Source organism: Acinonyx jubatus, chromosome C2, assembly GCF_027475565.1.
Source record: "Acinonyx jubatus isolate Ajub_Pintada_27869175 chromosome C2, VMU_Ajub_asm_v1.0, whole genome shotgun sequence".
NCBI classification, from domain to species: domain Eukaryota; kingdom Metazoa; phylum Chordata; class Mammalia; order Carnivora; family Felidae; genus Acinonyx; species Acinonyx jubatus.
This window is the reverse complement of record NC_069384.1, coordinates 87934279-87958483: the sequence shown is the minus strand read 5'-3', so window position 1 is coordinate 87958483 and position 24205 is coordinate 87934279. Positions and strand designations below refer to the sequence as shown.

The 24205-nt window shown below is 43.0% G+C and overlaps 1 long non-coding RNA gene across 3 annotated transcripts in view; it reads left to right on the top strand.

The window, feature by feature from the left end:
• LOC128315234 (uncharacterized) overlaps positions 1-24205 on the top strand; it is a 597865-nt gene that overhangs the window by 74267 nt on the left and 499393 nt on the right. The window contains exons 4-5 of one of the 3 annotated variants that reach the window (XR_008297800.1): positions 1392-1556; positions 14163-14214. This is a non-coding gene — a long non-coding RNA (uncharacterized LOC128315234). Of the gene's footprint in view, positions 1-1391; positions 1557-1695; positions 3977-7949; positions 10733-14162; positions 14215-24205 lie in introns of those variants that run through there. The other 2 variants (XR_008297802.1, XR_008297801.1) reach the window with 2 other exon arrangements.

Genomic DNA, 24205 nt, shown 5'->3' with positions numbered 1-24205 from the left:
AAATTCTCAATCATTTTCTCTGAACTATGACGGCCATGATATTATAGGTCCTGACGTTGTTTAGATTTTCATTCAGCCAACACTAACCAATGTATGTGTAAGAGTATCTCATTCTAAAATATTTCTAAAAATATTGATTATTTTAAAAACAACTTTAACATATAGAGTGACCATGATATAATAGGAAACACCAGATAGATTATTGCCTGTCCTATGGAGTCACTTGAGTCACTTGTCCTATGTAGTCACCTTCTTTGACTTAAACATTTATTCCAACTTTGTTGTCATTGCTCAAAATGAGGCTGGGTTGCCTTGGAAGCCACTTTTCCAGCTATTTAAGGAAGATCACTCACTATTTTGTAGTCACACCTCATTTTTTTTTTAGTCTTAATCTAAACTATATTAGCTTCATCATGTGCCTCGTTCACTAGATTTGGCACTAGGCGCTTTTGGGCTGTTTCCCAAACACCAAATCAAACAATGAACATTTGCTAACATTAAAACTACTTTTGAAAAGCAAGCGAGACAGGCCCTGGAGGTGATTTCAAAAGAGGAATCACAAAAGAGTTTTGAGTAATGGAATGAGTGTATTGTTGCCTGGGATAGCTTTTCAAATTGGGACAACACTCATTTTGAGGTGGCAGAGTTCATTCATTTCTCATGGTCCATCTCTTCATCTTGCATTCTTATCTGATATTTGAAAACTCACTTTGGGCTGAGGAAGTAATCTTCGTGGATAAAGACTCTGAAATTTTAAAATTTCTTAAAATTTTGGGGAGAAATTACATCCTGCTGAGCTGAAAGAAAAATGAGTACAAAGGAAAACATCATTAAAAAATTCCAGATGGGAAAAAAAAAAAAAAGCCAGATGGTAGCAAGTATTAGAACCACATAAACCTAGGTTCAAATCCCCACTTTGCCAGTACTTGTTCGCCACTTTGGGCTTGTTATTTAACCTTTTAAGATACTGTTTTCATGTCTATGCAATGGTGGTCTATTAAATGGCACTATGTAAATCATTTAGTACGGAGACTGGCAAATATTAGAATAGTAGGTACTTGAAAATTGCTATTTTCTTTCTTTTCCTTGGAGAAATTAGTAGAAAGAAGATTCTCTAGGACTTAAAACCTAAGTTCGAGTCCCAGTTTATCAGCTACGTGACCTTGACCAAGTCACTCAAACTTTCTGGGGACTAGTTTTCAAAGTCCATTTGTAAAGTTATGATGTTATTTACTGTGGCATTTAATTTTATGTGTCAACTTGGCTGGGTCACGATGACCTGATACCTGGTCAAACATTATTCTGGATATTTCTGTCAGGGTGTTTTTGGATGAGATTAACATTTTAATTGGTGGACTCTGAGTAACGCAGAATGCCTTCCATAAATGCAGGTGGGCCTCATGTTATCAGCTGAAGCCCAGAATAGAAAAAAAGACTGACCATCCCTAAACGAGAGGGAATTCTGCGAACAGATGACCTTTGGACTGGAACAGCAACATTAGATTTTCCACGAATCTCAAGTCTGACCTCCAGCCCACTCTGTAGATTTTGAACCGGTAAGTCTCCATAATTATGTGAGCCAATTCCTTAAAATAAATTGATCTCTTTATCTCTGTCTCTCTCTGCCTCTGTCTCTCTCTCTCCCTTTATTTATATATAGGTATGGTTCTATTTCTGTAGAGAACTCTGACAATACACCTGCCTCAAAGTTTTCTTTTAGGGCCACAGGATGGAATAAAGGAAGTCATGTATGGAGCACAGCCTGTCACAGGTCTGGGTCATGACAGCAGCTTAGGAAGCATCAATTTTCTTTTCCCTTCCCTTCGCTTGTTGAGCCTCAGTTTTCTCATTTGGAAAATGAAGAAGCTAGACGCACTAGATAATTTCTAAAGCTGCTTCAGCTAGGAACATTTATGTATCTATATGAAGCTAATTGCTTGGGCTATAACATTCAAAACCAGTCATGTCTAAGTTGGGTTTCCGCCAAGGAAGAAAGGCATGTGGGGTGCACAAAGACTATTTATGTAGAAAGAAACCCTTTCAGGGGTGCAAAGAGTTAGGGGGACTAAAGGGGAACTCCTGGTAGCCCTATAAATATTCTTTTAAGCATAGATGCTTTCTCAGTGGTTGGGGGAAGCCACGTACAATCTCTTACTCTATGCAGAAGTAACCGGGGAAAGTACCTGTTTTACCTGTTAGTGCATTTCTGTGCGTCTCTGTCTCCAGGTTCAAGTGACTGACTGCAGAAAGAAGAGCCATTTCGTGGATTCAAAAAACCTATGGCATCAAGTCGAACAACACTAACGTTCGATCTCTGAAAATTTAAGGTCCGATATAGTATTTGTTAGAAGGAGAAAAGAAGTACCCTAGGCTGTGTTGTAACCATAGTCTTAGCAATTCATCAGAAAAGTTCCCTAGTGTATTTTAGGACATAAGTGTTATTTCCTTTCTTTTTTTTTTTAATTTATTTTTTAATGTTTATTTATTTTTGAGAGAGACAGAGACAGAATGCGAGTGGGTTAGGGGCACAGAGAGAGGGAGACACAGAATCCGAAGCAGGCTCCAGGCTCTGAGCTGTCAGCACAGAGCCCGATGTGGGGCTCCAACTCATGAGCTGTGAGACCATGACCTGAGCCAAAGTCGTTTGCTCAACTGACTGAGCCATCCAGGTGCCCCAATGTTATCTCCTTTCTTAACCAGTGAAGTGGCTAGATACTTAAGCATACTGGCTGGAGTACTTTGGGTCTTTGAGTTTTTAGATGAGATAGTTGGAAAAATCCTTTGTGGGCTCTGTGGTGCTATATAATGGTAAGTGATTATTATTCTTACAATACACACTCAAGAGATACCCATGGTTTGAGATTCAGGTGAAAGAAGTCTGGCTAAGAGAGCCCCTCTCACCAATATTTGAGTTCCATATTTTCTTTCTTGTACATACAGGGAGGTCTCGTCAGGCAGGCTGATGAGCAAAATTAGCAACTGCTCACACAGCTTGAACTGCGAGGCTCAGACAAGGTTCTTGGTCACCCGTCCAAGTACCCACAGCCTGTCACCTGGGCTCTGGGCTGCTGGCCTCTGTGCTATTCTACTCCATGATGGAGCTAGAGCCACATCAGGCACATTCACTGTCATGAGAGCTCAGTGTTTAAAAGGATTCAGTGCTACTCCATTGCATGTGGATGACATCCAAATAACAGCATAGCACACAAGGCCTTCAAGACACATGGCTTCCACCTATTTCTCTAGTTCTATCTCTGCTGCGATTACTGCCCATCTTCTGTGGCACAGTTCTAGGCTCCAGCCTGTAAACTTTCATTCTCAAATGTCATATTTATTCAGCAGATATTTAACGCATGCCTACAAATGGGTTCAGTGCTGGGGATATATCACTAAATAAAAGGGAGCTTACATTACAAAGGGAGGCAGATGATAAACATTAGGGTGCGTATTAGAAAGTGGTGAGACCTGTGGGAAAGACAGAGCAAAATAAGAGGACTTAGTTGTGCTGAGAATGGGGATGGGGGTTGTGTTTTATGTCAGGTGATCAAAGTAGGCCTCTCTGAGAAGGTAAAAGAATGTTTCAGTTATGTCACATTATTATAATGATGACTAGCTGATGGAGGAGCGAGCTGTGCCAACATCTTGGAGATGCAGAGGCAGTGGCTGTCTTGACACAGGAAATGGTTATTGTGTTTGAGAAACAACAAAGATGCTACTATGCTGGGATGCAATGAGAAAGCAAGAGAGTAGAAGGAAACTGGGAGGGAGTAGGTTGTGGGACCATACAGTAAGGTCTTGAATGTCACTGTCAGGACTTTGGCTTTGACTCTGAGTGAAATGGAAAGCCATTGGAGGGTTTTGTGCAGGAGAGTGACATGACCTGACATATTTTCAAAGGACTCCTTTGGCTGATGGGCTGTGAACAGACTGATGTGCAGAAGTGAGAAGACCAGCTGGGAAGCCATGGGGGTAAGAGGTAAGGTATGGGAAGAGAGGTAAAAGAGGGTTATGGTTTAGACCAGGGTAGCAGCATGGAAGTAGTAAGAGGCAGTCAAATAAGGGATCTATTTTAAAAGCAGGGACTATAGGATTTGGATGTGCAGTGCTTCAGCATTCAGGAGACAGAAGATGGGTAGGGTGGAAGGATCGGCAAGGAGACTGGGATGGTATAGTCAGTGGGTGGGGGTGGGGGAGTAAAGATAGCATTGTAGATACAAAAGGAAGAAAGTATTTCTAGAAAGCATCAGTGATCAATTATATTAGATACTGCTAAGTTCACTAGATGGTGAACCTGTGAGATGAAAACTCACAGGTAAGTTTAGCAATGTGGAGATCATTGATAACCTGGAGAAGAGCAGTTTGGGTGGAATGCTTTGAGGCAGACACAGTAGTGATGAATAGGAGAAAATAGGAGAAGAGGAATTGAAGACAGTGAGTTAAGACAACCCTTCTGAGCACTATTTAGCAATAAAGGGAGCAGAGTAATAAGGAATAGCTAGAGGGATAAGTGAGGTCAAGAGAGGCTTCCAGAAGAAAAACAGAGAGAGGGTTCCAGGATCACATGTGGGTAGTCTCATGCCTTCATGCCTCTCTTCTAGACTCTACCTACTGAACTTTCACTTTTTCTTTTTTAATTTTTTTAATGTTTATTTGTTTTTGAGAAAGAGAGCACAAGTGGGGGAGGGGCAGGGAGAGAAGGAGACAGAGAATCTGAAGTAGGCTCTGCACTATAGCCTGACTGACATGGGGCTTGAACTCACAAACCTAGTGATCATGACCTGAGCCGAAGTCGGACGCTCAACCAACTGAGCCACCCAAGAGCCCTGAACTTCCACTTTTTCTTGAGGATATAATTTACCTATGTCTACCCTGAGCCTTCTCTATTGGCCCTGCTCATTCATCAAAAAGGACTTACTTCATACTTGCTATGAAATAGACCATGGTCAGTGAGCTCAATGATGAAAATGAGCAGGATAAGATTTGATAAGATCTTTGCCTTCCTGGAGGTTCTATTATAATGGGGAGACGGAGAATACAGAATCAGGCAGTTAGAAAAACAGAAGTGATCATTACAGATTATGATAAATGTTTTTATAGGCCATAAACTGGGTAATGTGAGAGAAGGTGAGGTGTGGTGGTCATAGGAGGCCTCTCTAGGGAGGTGACCACTGAACTGAAACCTGAAGAATATTGCTCTGGACTGAATGATGATGTCCCCCGCCCTCAAATTTGTATGTGGAAGCCCTCATCCCCACTGTGATGGTGTTTGTGGGGCCTTTCGGAGGCAATTAGGTCATAAGTGTTGAGCCCTCATGAACAGGATTAGTGCCTTTATAAGACAGGCCCTGAGAGAGGTGAGCTCTCTCTCCACCATGCAAAGACACAGCAAGAAGGCATGTGTCTGTAAACCAGGAAGCAGGTTCTGACCAGACACTGAATTGGCTGGCACCTTCATCTTGGACTTCCCAGCCTCCAGAACTGTGAGAAATAAGTTTCTGTTGTGTAAGCCACCCAGTCTGTTATGGCGGCCAGAACAGAGTAAGACAGATACTGAGGACCCAGTGGCAGAAGGAACCAGAAGAGTCTTCCAGGCACAGAGTATTAGCTCCAAAAGCAAAAGTGTTCAGGTGGGAAGGAGTGGTGTGGTGAAGAAGAAAAGGAGGTCTAGTGTGGCTGGAGTCGCCTGAGCTGGGGAAGGTGGTGTGGGTGCAATACGGGACCAGATTACATAAGGCTTGGAGGCCTGTGCAGCAGGCTGAGTGTGGAGAGAGGAGGGTGGCTTTGCTGAGTGGTAGCAGTGTAGATGACAAGTGCACTGGTGGAGATACTTTTGGAGGTAAACAAGCTGGTAGATTGGATATGGTGAATGAGAGAAAAGAACAAGTCAAGGGTTGCTCCTATGGAGTGACCGGCCAGGGGGTTGTGGCACCACTACCTGGAAGAGAAAGAAGATCTCTACAAGGAGGGGTGGGAGATCATGTGGGGGTGGGAGGAGAGAACTGGTTGGAAAACAGGCATCAAGGAAACCTTGAGAGAACGTGTTTCAGGAAGTTGGGAACAGTCAACCAGGTCGAGTTCTCCTGAGAGATGGTGAGGAATGGAGAATGGGAATCATTCATCTTAGCACAGCCTGCTCCATGGCCCCCAAACTTTGTCTAACCTCCCTTCACTTCTGCCTTTCTCCATTATTTGACAAATTTTAGAGGTTCGGGACCTCCTTTTATATTCACCTTTGTATCCCCGGGCTCAACAGCGTGCCTTAGGAATGGGGTAGGTTCATGAGGAGTTCCTGACTAGAAATAACCCTGGGAAAGAGACACCCAAGGTGCTATCAGCTGAGAGATCAGCTGCCAGCTGCCAGAGTGAGTGGGAAGGGCCCAGCCCTACTCCTTTAAGAGCCCGCCCCAGAGCCACATGCGACAGGTTCCACTCAGTGCCTTATAGGCTGAAAAGTGTTCCATCTTCTTGGAACTGGAAAGGGTGCTCAAGATAAGGCAGGGTGGGAACCTGGCTCACTGACACATAATTAGCCAGCTTTTGTCTTTGGATCTGACTGGAAGTGACTCATAGGATGGAAAAAACCTTTTGGAAACAAATGAGGGGGGAAAAAGTAGGTTAAGTCACTATAGCATTTTCTCAGATAAAATGTGGATCTGGTGTCCCATAAATGTTGAATGCTGTGCATTTCTTCAGCCTCTCTCCAACAAAAACCCAGGGGGAATTATTAAGCCTGATGATTCCCTCATTTTCTCCAAGATTTTTATTAAATGCAATTTAGAGGGGATAAAGTTTCTTCTCTTTTCTCTTTCTATTCACTCGAATAAACCCTAATTACTGCTGGGGCAGAATAAATGGGCTTCCAGAAGACTGGCGATTCGTGATGTTTCCCCTTTAAGTTAACCAGTTGGAGGCTCCTGTTCCAACAGCTACTGGGGCATTTCCTGTCCACTCACACCTTACTCAATTCAGTTTGAAGTATTTATAGAGCACCTTGTTGTGAGGCACTGACACATACACAGCTCTGCCCTCTGAGGGTTTCTTGTAGGGGTGGGGAGGTAGTCTTGAACTCAACTAAGATACTGTACAAATCAGACTAAGAAATGCCATGGTGGTGTGTATTAATTAGAACTTTTTTTGGTTGCAAGTAACAAAAATGCAAATTAAGTTAAACGATTAGAAGAATGTGTTGTAGAAAATACCAGGTTGTCCCAGGAACCTGGGCAGGCAGGACTGTATCAGGAACCCAGGAACCCGCACTGCCAACATCACAACTCTATGGGCCTCTCAGCTTTGCTCTCCCAGCCTGTGTATCTCTGTCTCTGTTTCCATCTGTCTATCTTTAACTCTACCTCAGACTCTGTTTTCAGACTGGCCTTCCCTCCACATCATGGGAAACATGGTCATATAGAAGATTCCCAACTTTATAATATCTTACAATTTTAGCCCTGGGGTGAAATGGACTTTTTCACTTCCAGTTTCAAAATTCCTCAAGAAGGCTTCTGATTGGACTCAAATGTGTCAGCTCTTCACTTCTGGACCTATCTATCCCATGTGGGGAGCCAGGGGAGGGAAGGACTTGGCAAGTGGCTGTGAATGGTCCAGCTTGGGTCAGAGGCACATTACCCGCTCCCATCCCCAGCCCAAAAATAAAATGGCTTTTCTCAATAACCCTGCCCTGGTAGCTCCAGAGCATCGGGCTCGGTAAAGCCAGGAGGGTAGGGGGAAATCATATGTCCAGCACTGCAGCTGACTCTGTTTTCAGACCCAACCACGGAGGCCCTGTTTTGATACTTGTAACTCTACTAATGAAGGCCTGCAGTATTTGAAAAAAGGAGTCCCTTATGAAATCTGGCTTTCATATGATCTTCTTCTTTTTAATGTTTATTTATTTATTTCTTAGAGAGAGAGAGAGAGAGAACAAGTCGGGGAGGGGCAGAGAGAGAGGGAGACACAGAGCCTGAAGCAGGCTCCAGGCTCTGAGCTGTCAGCACAGAGCCCAATGTGGGGATCGAATTGGTGAACGGGAAGCTCATGACCTGAGCTGAAGTCCGCCGCTAAACCAACTGAGCCACCCAGGCCCCCCTCATTTGATCTTCAGGACAGTGATTGAGGGCATTACTACCACCCACTTTTTACTGAGCACTCTGTCCACACTGACACAGCTAGTACGCCACAGGGCAGGGTTCAGAACGATGCGATTCCACAGCCCCTGTGCGGTCTGACCATTCGGGTGCTCCACAAACACAGCTCGGTGGGGAGAGAGGGCAGGAGCCCCAAGGAAGAGCAATCCCTCACAGTGGGGGTGGGGAGAAGTTCTGAGCCTGGCTTTTACTTACTGGGAAGATTTCAACAGGTCTAGGTGAGGGAGGTACCGAGCTCGGCCAGAGGGGAGGGCTGGGGCACCTAGTCTCAAAGGTGAGACCAGCAGAGCTGGGTGGGAGGACTGCAGGAGGTGTGGCGGGAGCTTCGTGGCCTGAAAGAAAGGGCCAGGCCCAGTGGGAATGCCACGCCCCAGTTTGGAGTTCTTCCTTCCAGATCCCGGCCTCTAAATGCAATTCCATTTAAGGGCAACCCAGCCTGGTTCACACCTAGCCTTGGAGATGACAGATTGCCCTGTGGTCAATTTGCGGGGTGAGAATGGGAGCCTCCGACTCTGCACCTGCACTGCCAGCGCCATAAAGGAAGTCAATCATTTCCCATAAAATGTCACCACTGCTGAGGTGCAATTTACAAGGGGGTCCTCTGCAGACGGAAATACACCACGGAAAGCGACCCCTAGATTTTCAAATTCACTGCCGCGAGGCGCGGGGAGGAAGGCCCGGGTGCAGAGTGGAGGAGGGACCAGGGAGCCACCCCCCCTTTTTTTTGCCCTCGGCTCCCTGCTTTGTAACCGGCTCTGCCACGTGGTAAAAGCTTCCGGGGGTGGGAGGGCGGCCTCAATTATTTCTGCCTGAGATGTGCTGGACCAAACGTAAACAGCGGAGGAGCGGGAGCCGGGAGCCCGGAGTCGAGGCTGGGCAGGGCTGCAGCGACCCTGCTGCCGCCGCCGCCGCCGCCGCGGAGCCTGAGCTCCGAGCTGCCGCGGCGCCTGCGAGCCGCCCCTCCCCCGCCGGGCCTGCGAGCCCATTTTCGCTTGGCCGGTCCCCGCGCTGCCGGATGGATTGCGCCCCACCCCCGCTCCTCTGCTCAGTCATTCAGACTTGGAAAGTCAATAACACGCTGACATCATCAGGGGTTTGTGTATTATTACACGGCTACTTTCCAGAGTACCTGGCATTATCTAAGAGAGGAGCACTGCGGCTGCCCAAGAAAGGGCCCGGACGCGGGGCAAGCTGGCCTCTGGAGGGGTGGCTGCCCGGAGCCAGGCCTTTCCTCCGTGGGGAGCGTCTTCAGGGCACCGATTAGAAACAGATTATGAGCTTTTGCTGCCCTAAATGCAGATGCACTTTAGATATCGATACATGCTTCATTTTGGCTTGGGGTGCACTTATAAATCATTCTTAAGTGACCTCTATTTCTACCAAAGACATCCACTTGGTCTTTAAGGAGGATTTTTAGTGATCTTCACAAAGGAAAAAAGGAAAAGGCATTTTTTATGACAGGAAGCCAAAGGCTGATTCTTTTGAGACTCTTGGGGTTTTTTTTTGTGTGTGTGTGTGCAATTCTCTATTATGTAATCTCCATCACGGGTGATTAGGTCTTCTCTTTCCCTCCAGGGCTGGACTGGGTGGTTTGGTTGCTGTGTTTTTCTTAAGCCTCATGCAGAGCAAACACACACATAGAAAACATGTCCCAGATTTATGGTGCAAAACTGCTCTCCAAGCAAATTGCCTTAGAAGAGTGTCTCAATTTGAAGGAGGGAAATAGATGAATTTGTTGTTAATTAAGACTCCTTATCTTCCTATTCTGGCATTTCCTTTTCCTAGAATGAGTTTTTAAAAATAATTTTATGTATTTTAGATGTTCTCTTTCCTCCCCACCTATTATGATACTTGTAATAGCTTCAATAACTATAGATTGTATAGATTATTGATACTTTTGTTCTGTTAATACATACCCACGCCAGTTAAAATACTACAACTCAATAACTCACACAACATAGTACCTTTTCTGTCTGGCCAAAAACACTAGTTCCTTCTTTACCCACACAGGGCAGATCTCCTTTAAATTTTCTTAGTATCTTAAATTACAGAAAATGTCAGCCAGGCCCAAATTGGCTACCTGCAGAATTGCAGGGTGAGAGTAGTTCTGCATCAGCCTGATCTCATCTCTCTGTATCTCAGGCAGGGAAAGATCACTGATTGACATAGAAGTCTTTAGCCTCCCGGGGAGAGAGCAAGGGAGCCCTGTTTCTCAACAATGTAACAATTTCCCTCTGTGTGCTTGGTCATTTCAGAAGAATCTGTAGTAGATTGTGACCACTTCCCTCCAGATGGTCTGAAAAAAACTCCCCCACCAGGTTGCACTTCTAAAATCACCTCCCCAGGCCTGTGCTATAGTCCTCCCTCCCCACCCCCAAGCTTGCTGCGGGAAATTCCCCTTCGTAGCTGCCTGCAGCTGCTGAGGTCCTGTGTGCAGCCCTCCAAGATGGTTCAGTAGGTGTTGGGTCTGCGGAGCTTGAAGCTGCTAAAGGAAGGATGGAGGGGGGTGTGGGAGTGAGCTCTCAGGCAGCCCATGGACTATTTACTTCTGGGGCTTTCCCTCAGCCCTGTACAGAGGAGCCTGCTGATCTGTTTGTCTTTTTGGTTGTCTGTTTTCTCACCTGCTGGCCTTCTGGTCTTTGCCTGAACCCCTCCTAGATGGACTACCCTGCTAGGGGGTCCTTGCTAGGCTGGAATGTCAGCCATTTCATTCTAGATGTTGAGCTTTAGTTGATACCTGGCAATCCAATTCTTTTCCTGGAGCTTCGGCTTAAGCAAGGAGGACAAACAGATCAGTGGGTCGCTTGGGCACGCGCTGCAGGATAGGAAGTTGATTACCAGGTACCAAAGCTCCAGAACTAGGTGGCTGACACCTTTCCCTTATACAGAAGCCTATATGTCAGGAGGAGGAGAGCATTCAGTAGCAAGAACCACGTTGGGGAGATGGAGAAGCAGGAGTCTTGGCTGGGGATGAGATCAGTATGTTCGAAGAGGCAGACATGCGCTCACTGGCTGGAGATCATGGCTTCTACCCGCCCAGGTCAGGGCCTTGCCTGGGTTGGTACTCCTGTGCTGTTGGAGGGAGGAGGAACTCCACGTGACAGATGGCATCGGGCCCTTCTTCCCAGAGCTGGCCCTGGAGGGAACTTGGTGGCCTGATGGGCCTAGGAGCGATCCTGCAGAGGGTACATGATATTCCCCCATTCCTCCAGGGAAAAGAGGTCACCTTCAGGGCCTTTACTGCTAAATATTTGTCAGCTGCTTAGAAATGGGTGCATTTTGGGGCACCTGGGTGGCTCAGTCGGTTAAATATCCACTCTTGGTTTCGGCTCAGGTCATGATCTCATGGTTTCCGGAGTTCAAGGCCTGAGTCGGGCTCTGCGCTGTTATCAGGAACCAGCCTGAGATTCTCTCTTTCCCTCTCTCTCTCTGCCCCTCCCCCACTGACACTGTCTCCATCTGTCTCAAAATAAATAAACTTAAAAAAAAATGGGTGCATTTTAATTCCCAGGCTTGTGTCTTTTCAGGTAGTCAGTATGAAGATTGGTATTCAGGTATCAAACCCTAATTTTGGTTTAGAAAAGGCATCATCTTTGGGCACCAGGGTGGCTCAGTCAGTTAAGCTTCCACCTCTTGGTTTAGGCTCAAGTCATGATCTCGTGGTTTGTGAGTTTGAGCCCCACATCCGGCTCCACGTGGACAAGCTCAGAGCCTGCTTGGGATTCTTTACCTCTCTCTCTCTCTCTCTCTCAAAATAAATAAACACAAACAATATTTTTTAAACTAAAGAAATAAAATAGAAAAACAGATATGAAAATACAAGCCTAATTTTTCTTATTAGGTTTAGAAAATTATATTTGCAAAATGTCTCTACCAAACTGCTCTGGCTGTCTCTAAATGTTATTCTCAGTTGCTATGTGCATCCCATCGTGGAGTGTAACAAACAGTTCTTGGATCCAGGCCGACTCTGAGAAGCACTGGAGCAGAGGCTGCACTCTGGATGTCCAGCAACTGAATTCAGCTCACATTTGTGTTTTTGGTTGACCTAAATAGGTTCTGTTTGTTTGTTTTTTAATTGGATTGAAAATCCAGAGGTTTCACATAAAAGGCAGCTTCTCCTGAAGAGTGGAAAGCTTCCGGCAACACAAGCGTTGTCAGCCGCCCTTTTAGTCCTGTTTGGCCTGGGGTAGGGTCACTCATTTCAGCCTCCTACTTTGCTCCAAAAGGCTTTTGGATTGTTGTACCCCCTTTCCAGGTGTCCTGTATTTTGCTAGCCTTCTCACAGGAGAAGACCACCCTGAAAGGTCAAAGGACCCCGACCAGGGGAGTATGGTGTTAGCGTGGAGTTGCTGCGAATCCTCTGGTACCCCAAACATTCTAGATTATGATGGACAGTATGCTTCAGATCAGTATAGGTTAGTCTTGAGATGCATGCCAATGTCGTTTTGATGAATGTTAAAGTTTATTTAATAACTCACAAGTGTTACTGTTAAGTGTTACTACTAGTTTTTGTTACTTTTTCTTGGTGAATAGATATAGAAAGTAAAAATACTACTGCCTCTTTTTCTATGTTCAGGAGGGGATTCTCCCTCATGAAAAGGTTAGGGGCCTGCTGAGCTATACTGGTTCTCATCTTTAGACTCTTGTATATGTACCCCCAAAAGAATGTCGTAATATGATGTATCCTCAGCTCTTTTTGAAAATGACAGCTACAGTTTTGCATTCTAAGTTGAAGTGTTGGCAAAGGATAATACCCACTGTACTGCAAAAATTGACATTTTAGAATAAAGCCGTTACATCACTTTTTAAAATGTATCCAATGGGATCCAAATACCACAGCAATCAGATACCTATCATCATTCACTTAAAAAATACATGAACAAGCTCTTTTTTAATGGTGATGGGTTTTACGTGATTTTTTTCTCTTGGAATTTATATGGCCAGCCTTACAGAACCAACAAAATAAATATAAGTTTTAATTAAAAAATTCTGTGTGATTACATGGCTTTAAGCGTTAATTTTATTGACCATATATCATGAGGTGAATGTGCCTTTTTTTTCTAACTAGCTCCTGTATCCATGGATGACTACTGTTGCCTATTGCTAGAATGAACATTCATTCTATTTCTCGTTTTCTGTTCCCACACTTGCGTGCACATAAGAAATGTTATCACGTAAACAGGTAGATAGAAATGGAAGTAGTGTTTTTTTTTTTATTTTTTTTAACATTTATTTATTATTGAGAGACAGAGAGAGACAGAGCATGAGCATGGGGGGGGGCAGAGAGAGGAGGAGACACAGAATCGAAGCAGGCTCCAGGCTCTGAGCTGTCAGCACAGAGCCTGACACGGGGCTCGAACTCACTAGCTGTGCGATCATGACCTGAGCTGAAGTGGGACTGAGCCACCCAGGCGCCCCAGAAGTAGTTTTAGAATAGCAACGTCCTTTCTAGATTCATTTTCCATTCTTTCATTCTTCACCTCCTGAATCATTTGCCAAAGATCTCATGGCTTGCCCCAAATCAGCTGTGTTTACATCCTACTTCCATCTTGTGGGGAGCAAAGAAGTCATTCATTGTAGACAGAATGTTTGTGTCCCCCGAAATTCACATGTTGAAACCTAATCCTCCTGTGAATATATGAGGAGGTGGGGCCTCTAGGAAGTAATTAGGTCATGAAAGAGGAGCCCTCAGGAATGGGAGTAGTGCCCTTAGAAAAGCCACTGCAGACAGCTCCCTTCCCCCTTCTGCCATGTGAAGCCAGTGTGAGAAGATGGCCATGTATGAACCAAAGTGTGTTCTCACCGGACATTCAGTCTGCCAGGGCCTTGGGCTTGGACTTCCAGCCTCTAAGACTGTAAGAAATACATAACTGTTTTTTTATAAGCTGTCCAGTCTATAGTATTCTGTGATAGCAGTGTGAACTAAGATGCGTGACAAGCAAAGGTATTTATTTCAAGTCATTAACAGTATTTGCTTCCTCTATACCTACTCTGAGACTTAATTCTTCCTTTGCTCTTCAGGTGTTCATGCCCCAGGGCAGTGTACCACAGTAAGACTGGCAAAAGGTGAAAGGTATGTATTTCTTTTCTTTTTTTTTCTGGGTAGTTGAGATTTTACTTATTTATTATCATTTCTATTCTATTTATTTTATTCTTGTCTATAGTCTTTCTATTTTATTTATTCTATTGCTTATCTATATTGTTTAAATTTTATTTAAAAATTGTTTTTAATGTTTTTATTCATTAATTTTTTTGAGACACACACACACACACACACACACACACAAAGTGTGAGTGGGGGAAGGGGAGAGAGAGAGAGAGAGGGAGACACAGAATCCGAAGCAGACTCCAGGCTCTGAGCTGTTAGCACAGAGCCCGATGCGGGGCTCGAACTCACAAGCTGTGAGATCATGACTGAGCCAAAGTTGGGCGCTTAACCGACTGAGCCACCCAGGCGCCCCAATATTGTCTAAATTTTAAAATTAGATGTAATTGACATATAACATCATTTTAGTTTCAGGTATACAACATAATGATTTGATATTTGTATACATTGTAAAATGATCACCTCAATAATCTAGTTAACATCTAATACCACACATGGTAACAATATATTTTTCTTATGATAAGATCTTTTAAGATTTATTCTTAGCAACTTTCAGGTATAAAATACAGTGTTATTGACTATAATCACCGTGCTGTACATTACATCCCAGGATTGATTTATTTTATAACTGGAACTTTGTACCTTTTGACCCCCTTCACCCATTTTGCCCACCTTCCCCATGCCCCATCCCTGCCTCTGACAACTACCAATCTGCTCTCTCTTTATATGAGCTCAGTTTTGTTTTTGTGTTTGTGGATTCCACATATAAGTGAGATCATATGGTATTTGTCTTTCTCTGACTTCTTTCACTTAGCATATGCCCTGAAGGTCCATCCATGTCAAATGACAAGATTTCCTTCTTTTTTATGACTGAGTGGTATTTGGTATGCTTTTCTTTAGTAAAGGAGGAGACAGGAGATTGAGAGATCACCTTGACAGCAAGCTCTTTTCCAGATAGATAATACTCATAGATGCTGAGGAAGTTAGTTCTCTTAACACTATCCTTTTTTGTGTGCTCCTTGGAAAGTCTTCACATACCCACAAAACTGTGTGTGTACTCCAGCTTGAATATAGCTGCCCTGGAAAAAGTTGGGCCTGGGTTCTTACACTTAAAAGGGAAATACCAAGAGGTAAGTGCTGCCAGTGATTACACTAACAACATATTCATAATGTTTGCATTGTAAGCCCAGTTATACCTGTGGCCTGTTCTGTGGGAGCTCCCTGTCAGGGCTCCATGAAAGAAATTATGAAGGGGATCTTTGCTGAGAGTGCTGTGAAGGCTGCTGGTGGTTCACAGACTTGCACTGACAACGTGGGCTTTTCACACAGTCATAACTTAGTTCAGCAAGCCATTAGTTTCATTCCTCCTTTTTCACTGGGATTCTAGAGGGAATGTGCTCTCCTCCATTCCTCCTTCGCTACCAAACTCTTAGGCTGATGTAAAGAACAGTTCCTATTCCTTCCTAGGTGTGCTGAGCCGTCCTTCAACCCCCCACCCCCGTCCCCATGCTCCATCGCACAAACCATCTTTTCAGTTGGCTGTTGTTTTGAAGAAGGTAGCTCAAAGTAAGCCAAGAATTTTTAGAGGAGGTAGCTCATAATATTCAGAGTCCTCTTTTGTTCTCTACTTCCTTTTGCTTATCCTTCCTAGTTTTGAGGCTTTAAGAGAATTTCATGTATGAGCTAAAGTTGCCTCTGGAGGGTAAGTCAGTCTTCACTGCTCCTGGCCTTTTAATGTAATCTCACCAATGAGAATTTTGAGGGCCTCAAGAAGTCAGGTCCACTCTTGGAATACCCTAGGGATTTGGGTCCACTGTAGAGTACACCTGAGAAATACAGTCTGGGCCACTTGAAATGTTTGAAATATTTTTAAACCAAATTTAATTTCTACAGGTATACTGGAACAGTTTTGATCTGGAATCATATGGAATTTCTTTCTAGGTGTATTTCATTCTGCACCAGAAGGCTTAAATTGCCTCAAAATTAGGGGAAAGGAAAGAGAAAGGTGAAAAAAATTTAAAAATAAAATATTTGTTGAAATTTCTGAGCACCCAGCATATGCCAGGCATTTTGCACACATCTCACGAAATCCCCCCAACATCCATGTGAGGTAAGTATCATTACCCCATTTTGTAGCTGAAGAAAGTCTCAGAAAGTGTGGAAGGCGAACACTTGTGCCATCTTTGCTTCGTGTTTGCCTGATTGCAATATTTATTACTCAAGCACATGAGGAATTTCCCAACATAGAAGGAAGAGCAGAAGTTGGGCATAACTCCACTTTATAAAATAGTGACTTTGTAATTACCTGTGAATAAGTTTTTCTAGGGCAATGTCAAGGTATCTCAAATAGGGGTCCATCTAGGTCCTAAAAGAGACTTCTTTAGATTTCTAGTGGCACTTCAACAGAGATTGAAGACTAAATAAAATCTCTTAAACCGTTTTGTTTAATATTTTCTAAACAATATAAGCTTATATGTCTTCCAAAGTAGTTAATTAGATACCTCATTTTTGAAACATGATTGATTTTCATAGTTACATCAACAATAGGATGAAAAGAATAAGTCTGGACTACTTGGATCAGAACAGTGATAAATAGAAGAAAAACTCTTAAAAATATCAAATACTTTGTTTACACTGGCACTACAGTCCTTCAGAGTAGCCAAACTATATAGAACGTGACGTTATTCAACAGAATGGTAAACCCAGGAGAGAGAATGAGTTCGAGCAGAACGATGAGCCTGGTTTTGGACAAGTTGAGCTTGAGGAGTTTCTGGCACAGGCAAATGGTGATTCCCATTGGGCCTGTGGTTCTGAGACAGGAGGTGAGCTGGATTGTATTAGTCATTCACATATAGATGGTGATTGAATCCACTGGGGAGGAGGAGATCACTGGGAGAGTATGTACAAAGGAAGAGAAAAGAGAGCCAGAAAACAAACCTGGGGATCATAGTAAACTAACACCTGGAAAGCCAGCAAATGAGATTGATAAGTAGCCAGGGAAGAGTGAAAACCAGATTTTTTTTCCCTCCAAGGAAGTTAAGAGTAGTGGGAGATTCAACAGTGTCAAAAGCAGCTGAGAGATCCTGGAAATAAAGACCATTGAATTTGACCGAAGGAGATCACTAGCTATCTTGGCAAGAAGAGCAGCAGGTGTGAAACTGCAGTGGATGAGAAGGGAGTAGGCGGTCAGGCTGAGGAGGCAGTGATCAGACACCACATTTTTTTTTTTTTTTTTTTTTTTTAGAGAGAGAGAGAATGAGAGAGGGAGGGAGAGAGAGAGGGATGGGGTTGAGAGAGAGAGAGAGAGAGAGAGAGGGAATCTTAAGTAGGCTCCACACTCAGCACAGAGAGCCTGGCAGGGGGCTCCATCCAAGGACCCTGGGATCATGACCTGAGCCAAATCAGGAGTCTGATACTCAGCTGAATGAGCCACCCAGGTACCCCAGACAGGACTTTTTTTTTCATGTTTATTTCTTTTTGAGAGACAGAGAGTGAGCAGAGGAGGGGCAGAGAGAGAATCCCAAGCAGCGGGGAACCCTACTCAGGGCTTGAACCCAGGAACTGGAATCGTGAAATCATGACCTGAGCCAAAATCGGATGCTTAACTGACTGAGCCTCCCAGATGCCCCACCCCCTTCCTGACTTGTGAGTAGACTTTGAGTTGTGAAGGGCAGTGGTTATAGGAGGGATTTATTTCATATTTTTAAAAGAGGGGGAATATATTGGCATGCTTACAATGCTGATGATGGCAAGAGGCCAGTAGAGAGAGACAGCTGGAAGATGTGAAGAGTGGGGACAAATAATAGATTGAGGTGGGAAAAAATGTCTGAAAGGATGAGATCCAGAGGGCAAGGAAATTTATGACACAAGCTCTCTTTGTGATGAGCACCGGGTGTTGTATGTTAAGTGATGAATCACTGATGAATGAATGATGAATGATGTTAAGTGATGAATCAGTGGTACACCTGAAGCCACTATTGCACTGTTATGTTAACTAGCTGGAATTTGAATAAAAACTTGGGGAAAAAAGAAAGTTTGTCCTCTTTTGTTCTGGTGAAATAATTGTGGAAACTACTACATCTCTATCATTGCCCTCATAGATTGGTTTTCTAATTTACTCACTAGCTTTGGAGCTGTTGGAGGAAGGCACTCATATATTTAGTTCTGTATTTCTTCTTTTTTTTTAGTGTTTATTTTTGAGAGAGAGAGAGACAGGGAGAATGGTGTGAGGGCATGCAAGGGGGGAGGGTCAGAGAGAGAGGGGACAAAGGATATGAAGTAGGCTTTGTGCTGACACATGAAAGCCTGATGTAGGGCTCAAACTCCTGAATCGTGAGAGAGGGGCAGAGAGAGAGGGAGACGAAGAATCCGAAGCAGGCTCCAGGCTCTGAGCTGTCAGCACATAGCCTGACATGAGGCTCAAATTCCTGAGCCGTGAGATCATGACCTGAGCCACCCAGGTGCCCCTTTGCTCTGTATTTCTACTTCTTAACTCACTGTACTCAGTAGGCATTTTGTTTAGTAAGTGAAGTTTTGGTTCTGATTTATGCCATCCAAAAAATTTTTTTTTTCTTTTTTCTCCCCCTGCCTCCTTGGCAAAAAAGGATAGAGCATTAGCCTCTATCTATAAGAATAAATCCTGGGGCACCTGGGTGGCTCAGGCAGTTAAACATCCAATTCTTGATCTCAGCTCAGGTCATGATCTCACGGTTCATGAGTTCAAGCCCCACATAGAGCTCTGCATTGATGGCATGGAGCCTGCTTGAGATTCTATCTCTTCTTCTCTCTGCCCCTCACCTTCTTGTGCTCTGTCTCTCTCTCAAAATAAATAAATACATTTTAAAAATAAAAATAAAAAAAGACTAAATCCCAAGTCAAGAGATGGAGGGTGACGGACAGCAGTTCCTACCAAGTTTCAGGCCTGGCTGTCAATCTACCCAGATGCATTGCAGTCAAATTAATCGATCAGGAAACAACCCAGGTACATCATTAACTGCCTTCGCTTTCCAGGTCAGGTGTGCTGTTTGGCTGCATACAAACAAGACTTTAAATTTCTTATTTCCACAGAAAAATCCAAAGACTGACAGTTTATGTATTCAGAGTTCCCAAGTTACATGCACACAGCCCAGAACACAGTGTAGAGATACTACAAAATACTGGCTCATAAGAGCAGTAAGAAATATTTAGATGTGCTTCACAAAATTCTTTAAGTTGTTTGCCAAATGTCTTAACCATTGTAGAACAATTTTGTTATGTGCCTCCTCCCACAGAATGTGGATTAATTATCAATCTGCCACAGCAGGAATATAGGCAGTGATACAAACTGTGTCTAAGTGAGAACTCTCCCGAGCCAAAGGACTGTTGGGGACTTTAACTGAATTCATGTATTAGGTTCCTTGGTCAGCACATGCTCCTGAAGACTATGTACAGGACTATGAAAGTTCATTATTGTTTATTTTTTATTTTTTAAGTTTATTTATTTATTTTGAGAGAGAGAGAGACAGAGAGAGAACAAGTGGAGGAGGGCCAGAGAGAGAGGGAGAGGGAAAGAGAGAGAGAATCTCAAGCAAGCTCTGCACTGACAGAGCAGAGCCTGATGCAGGGGCTTGAACTCACTAACCACGAGATTATTACCTGAGCCAAAACCAAGACCCGGATATTTCACCAATTCAGCCACCCAGGAGCCCCTCATTTTTGTTTAGTAAAAGAAACTTCCCTTGTTTAAAACTTGCTGGTTGAATGTTATCTGTAAATATTTGACAGAGTTAGAGAAAGACTGGCAAGATGTTTTCATTCAAATTGGTTTTTACTCGTCAAAGTTTCATTTGAAGCCTATGAGAAATTTGCCAAATGATGAGAAAAAAAATCAGGCTCCATCCCAACATAGAATTTGGAGGTATCCTGGGTGTCCCTATCTGTGGGCAGCTCTTCAGCTGGTAAGCGGGCCTGGTTGATCCTATTTTAAAATGCCTCTTGTATGGATCTCATTTTATCCATTCCTTCTTGTTATCCCTTAGACCAAGTCTTCATATTTTACCTGCCAGTAACTGCCACCACCCTCCACTTCTGGTCTCTCTCAGTCTCCATCCAGTGTTCTGTAAATTGCCACTTCCTGTGGGGCATTTCTCTGTTTGAAAATCTGAGTGTCTTGATATTGCTCCCTGAATCAAATAGGGATTTTTATTTTGAATAAAAATTATTTATTAGCATAACAAAGATCATGTGTCATGATCAAGGGTGACATAAAACATAGTGGGACTGGATCCCTTCTAGGACAATGTAAAGTGAGAAAGGCATTAAGGGATTGTAAAAAATAAAAAAAATCTTTGTTGAAACCAGGGGCATCCAGGGCATGAAGCTGATATGACATGAGGGAATCTCTTTAAGAGAAAGAATAGAAACTGTATCATTACAAAATTAGATGTAGGCCTTGGAAGGTGTCAGTACCAGTGCGGGGCCTGGAGGCTTAAGCTTTAATAGCTTCGTAGTGAATGTGCTTCTGTGTCAAACAAATGCGGCCTAATAACTGAGCTTATTTGTTTTGAATTTTCATATTTGGTTCAGAGTAATACATTCACATGGTATTAACTCAAATAGTGCAGGAGAGTTTAGGATGAAAAGCTACATTCTCTGATCCCCAGTTCTATTCCTAGAGACAAACTGTTTCAACCTCGTTTACCTTTCCTCTGGTATTTACCCTAAACAGTCTAATAATATATGCTTACACTTTTTTCTTTGATTCATCAAATTTATTTTTTTTTAAATTTATTTATTTTCAGAGAGAGAGAGAGAAGGAGAGAGAGAGAGAGGAGGGGCAGAGAAAGAGGGAGAGAGAGAATCTGGAGCAGGCTCTACACAGCCAACATGGTGCCTGATGCAGGGCTTGAACTCACAAACAAACCGTGAGATCATGACCTTAGCTGAAACCAAGAGTCAGATGCTTAACCAATCCAGGCGCCCTTGATTCATCGAATTGAAATACTCTCTATGGTTTCTTTGCAACGACAGATGAGAATTTCTCGCATTTTATACCACCTCCTCCCACTGTTTGGTAGTAACTATTACTGTTGTGAGTTCTAGTCTTTAGTACCTTAGACTAGTAACTAACTTTTGTTTTAGTCTTGTGTCATTTGGAAATTGTTCCGCAATCTAACTTCACTGTCACCCAGAGTGAACCTTTCCCTTGGCAGCTGGTTTCCTAGTGGTTTCCCTTGTACAATAGGGTCATCCTCCTGTTCCCTTCCAGCTCTGCCCCCTTTTGCGGATTTCAGCTCTTTCCATCCTTCAAAGCCCAGATCGATTCTTACCTCATCCTTACATCTCAGCTGTTCCAATACGCTTCGGTATCTCTCTTTGAATGCTCTTCACTTGATTCCCAACACACAATTTAGCACTTAATTATAAAGCTTATTGTTTGTTTTTGAGCCCAGCTTCCTCCCCATCCCTGCAGCCAATCACTATATCTCTTGCAAGGTTGACTCTTAGTAACTGCTTATTGAGCCGAAACATTCTGTTCTTCAGTCGGCTCAGGTTTATGCATCTTACCTGTCTCACTAGATTAAAAACTTTATATATGTTTGCATTTTCCCACGGCATTAAACACGGAGTAGGCATTCAGTAATAAGCAGCTGAATAATTCTGATCTTTTTGCTTTACCCACACTATCCTGTAGCATTTTTGCTGCATTTACTGGAAGATAACAGAAGTTAGTAGAAAAGGCCCTTTTTAGTGTCAACTTTGGGCTATACAGTATATATTTTTTCCTGCCTTCTCTGTGGGAGCATAATTCTTTCTCTCTATTCAATCCCTAGGCTCCAAGGATGTTGTTAATTGTGGCTTAAAAAAATACCCTTTAAGGCAGTTTTTGTGTGTAAAAAAGATTACTCAGGTTTTTTTTTGTTTGTTTTAAAAATTAATAATGTTACAAATCCACAAATGTAGCTCTTCTTTAAACTTTTAAGTTCAGTTTAAAGATCTGATTTTTCTATTTATAAATTCAGCAATTTTAACAGTCACTTTTAAGGGGGCCTTTGAGTAATGCTCAGTCCCATTTACAAACTTAACTGAACAGCCTGGAACATTTTAAATTTCATTTATAATTTAAACATGCTTGATTTTCTTTTTATAGACTATGATTGTTTTAACTAACAAAACCCTTCCTATGTACTTAAGTAACGGTTGTAAATCTAACAGATCAAACCCATAGATATGGGAACACTAAAATCTCTTAAATCTTCCAACATTATAATATTTTTACAATCACAATTCTAAATCAATAACTCAATTACATATTTTAAATCAGAATTACAAGGCTTAACTATTACTTAAAGAGGCCAAACTCTTGTATGAATATTTGAAATTCTCAATATGCACATATTATTTAATGCAAAATCGTAAATGGTACTGGGTTGATTTGTTAAACATTTATCATTTAAATTTAAAATTTGGGGGGGCTTAAAATATGCTTATCCATTATGGGGAAAAAATGTATTACCTTGATGAATTTTGGGGGTTGCCTTGCCATTGATTTTGGGACTTGCCTCCTCAGCTTGTTGAAGGTGCTTACTGCCTGGAGATATTGGCCTGGGCATGCATAAATCCTCATCTAGGACTAAAATAGTCCAATGGAACCCCTTTTCATTGTGGTGGGGTAAATGGCCTCCATTTGGAGTAATCTCATAGCCAATATCCGCTGGATTCAACTAACAATTTTCCTAGCTTTGTTTCTATGGGAAGTCTGCTACTGATTTTCACAGATGCAATGTGCACTGTCTAGTTGTTCCAAGCTAAGGCAAAGGCTTACGTAGAACCTTGCTTGATTGGGTTTTTCATTTCTTGGGCTCTGAAAATATGTAAACGTCTTTGCAACTAACTCTAAAAATCTTTGGACTGGAGAGAATGATGCATTCTTTTAATATATTTCTTATCCAAAACATCCACAATTGCTATATATATTAAAATATTATCTAGTTGAATTAGGGACATGTCTCTTGGCTCTGATCGGCTTTGCAGTCACAATGTCTAAGAACCTTTCACTACCAGGTGTGAGCTGGGCACGGATTTATAAAATAAAGTCTAGAAGTGGGCATTTTGTACAAAGCAGGGATATTACTCTGCCTGACTCTTCCGTGCTGCAGGGTGAATGGAAAGCTAGTGATGGAACAGTATGTGGCCCCAACTAAGCTGCTTACAACTATAAAAAGTCTATAAAAGGACACAGCTGTGCTTCTTCTGAAACTTTGTCTAGAGGTCAGGAAAGGGCTTATATCCGGCAGGGTAATTTTCATAAAATGGAGTGCATGTCTACCTTGCTTATTCTCAGTGCCCAGGACAACAAACTGTAGGCTATGAATTAAAAAAAAAAAATTGGAATGGATGGATAGGGGGATAGCTGGCTGGCTGGCTGGGATGGATGGCAGGTAGACAGGGTACACCAGGCAGGTCCTCTCCCATGCATGTCAAAGATATATATAGGAGACTGTTCATCTGGCTGCCATTTGGCATGGAACTAGATCCCGACAAACTGTACAGTTCGTGAGTAGAAGAGAAAAAGCTGACAATTAGGAAAGAATTGAAATGGTTTTATAAAAATCCAAGATAATGCAACACAACAACAAAGTAAAAGCCCTAGGATCTCACTGTCCTGGGCAAGGAGGTCCTTAATGGTGCTCCTGATATGATGAATATGATGTATGACTTACATTAAAAAAAGTGATCCTGGGGGCGCCTGGGTGGCTCAGTCGGTTGAGCGGCCGACTTCGGCTCAGGTCATGATCTCACGGTCCGTGGGCTCGGGCCCCGCGTTGGGCTCTGTGCTGACAGCTCAGAGCCTGGAGCCTGTTTCAGATTCTGTGTCTCCCTCTCTCTGACCCTCCCCCGTTCATGCTCTCTCTCTGTCTCAAAAATAAATAAATGTTAAAAAAAAAAAAGTGATCCTGGTTTTCTTCGGTGCTTATTA